Raw genomic sequence first — 2,077 nt, 5'->3', positions numbered from 1 at the left:
CGTATGAAAATACAAATGTATGTATTTGTGGCCATTGCAAAAGCATTGTAGGTGTAGCAAAAGTTGGAAAATAAGTCAAATATCCATCAGTAGGGAACACTTAGACCATGATTATATATGCACATACTGTGAAGTATTACTGAGCTATTAAAAAGAGTAAGCTCGGTCTATATATAGTGATACGGGATAATGTCCAAGGCTTATTATATGATAAAGCAAGTAAGATACAGAAAACTGCTTAGCATAAGCCCATGTGTAATTTTTAAAGCATACATGCATGTGTGCAGGTGGTTGCCTACACCCAAAAGTCTCTGAAAGGACAGGCAAGAACAGTAAACCCAATTCCCTGGGGGAAGCAGGACTAGGGGCAAATGGTGGGCACTGTCTTCTTTCATTTTATACCCTTCTCTACTATATGATAGTGATCATGATCTTTTTTTTTATTTAAAAAACTAATTTTTATAATAAATATTTGGAACTTATTTTCTTGTAGCCATGAGTTTCTGAGATCCAGGATATTTGTACCCTGTGCATTATTTGTTGATTATTTAATTCTTATAAAGGGAACAAGGTGGGATATTATGACACCCACTTTACAGGTGAGGAAAATGTGCTTTGAGGAGATTAAGCAACTCTCTCAAGCTCACAGAGTGACTCTGTCATGCCCAGGACTTGAGTCTGAATTGGGATCCGTTTGGCTCCAAGCCTGCTGCACAGCACTGGACACTGGCCTCCAACTTTTCATGACTGATAAGCGCATCAGCATCCGCCAGATCCAGGAGGATGACCCTAGGACCTTTCTCTCTGTCTCTGCTGCACATCAGGCTCTGGAGGGGAGGAGGCTCACAAGAATGAGCTATTGAGTGAGTGAGAGGCACATGGATTTAATAGGCTGAATCATGGATCTGACTTATTTCATCACAAGAATTAGGTGAAAATCAGAAACACCAAGTAAGGAGACAGTGATCAGGCCTTTACTGTGTTCCTTGCTTTAGCACTATCCTGTTTTATGACAAAACTCACCTCCTCCAGGCTGTCCCCTTGCATAAACGAAGCCAGTGACTGAGTTTTAACCAATGGGAACCTCCAGGGGAGGTTTTAACCTCAGGGGAAGGACTCCTACCTTCTGGACTTGAATACCAACAAATATTTTTAATGTGCTTAGCAAATAATTAAAGTTTATATTGTTTTATACAAGATTTACATAGCTGCCTTTTCCCTTGTAGCCTGGAAATGCCATTCCATTATCTTTCAGCCTTTAATGTTACAGACTAGAAGTTCGATGTTTCTTGATTGGCTTTTCTATTGTAGGGAACTAGTTCTTTTTATCTGGAAGACTATAATATAGTCACATCATCTTAGGAGTTCAGGAATTTTACTGAAATATTGCCTGGTGAACATCACTGCTCGCCAGTCCTGCTTTTAACTTGATGAACCTTTCCTTTTTTTAATGGAGGTACTGGGGATTGAACCCAGAGCCTCATGCATGCCAGGCATGCGCTCTACCATGGAGCTATACCACCCCGATGAACCTTTTTAATCTGCAAATTCAGATCTGTCTTCAACTCAGGACGCTCCCTCTCCCGAATCCTTGTTAAGGTGTTCATTATCGTCTTTGAACCACTGTTTTCCACATGTTGAATCTTTGAAATACTTCTTTCTCCCCAAATTTCTCTCTCCTCATAGCTTCCTTCTTTAAATCCTTGCTCTGGACTTTGAGATATATCTCCCACTTGTCTGCACAGTGACCATCCTCTCCTTCAATCAGTGTGTTTACTTTGTTGAGTTGGGAAATCACGCGGTTTATCTTCACATTTGTGGTGCACTTGAATCTCCTTCGGTGTCTGAGTCACCAAACACCTGATCTGCCAGCATTTTGATCTTGGATTTCCCAGCCTCCAGAATTATAATAAATAAATACCATTAAAGCCACCCAGTCTATGCATTTTAGTTATAGCAGCCTGAACTAAGACAGAATAGTTATCCCCAAGGCCCCAGCCAACGTGAAAATCTCTGAGCCTTAATTTTCTGAAATGACCTACGGTCAAGGAAAGCATTGCTAGGGAAAAAAAAAAAA

General features: G+C 40.5%; 1 non-coding gene across 1 annotated transcript; it reads right to left on the bottom strand.

The window, feature by feature from the left end:
* Positions 1-1,451: 1,451 nt before the first annotated feature.
* On the bottom strand, positions 1,452-1,523 carry TRNAA-GGC (transfer RNA alanine (anticodon GGC)). The gene has a single exon. It is a non-coding gene; the product is annotated as a tRNA-Ala (tRNA).
* Between the last annotated feature and the right edge of the window lie 554 nt (positions 1,524-2,077).

This window comes from Camelus dromedarius, chromosome 16 (genome assembly GCF_036321535.1).
Source record: "Camelus dromedarius isolate mCamDro1 chromosome 16, mCamDro1.pat, whole genome shotgun sequence".
NCBI classification, from domain to species: Eukaryota; Metazoa; Chordata; class Mammalia; order Artiodactyla; family Camelidae; genus Camelus; species Camelus dromedarius.
The sequence above is the reverse complement of the archived record's forward strand: the minus strand, read 5'-3'. Positions and strand labels throughout refer to the sequence as shown.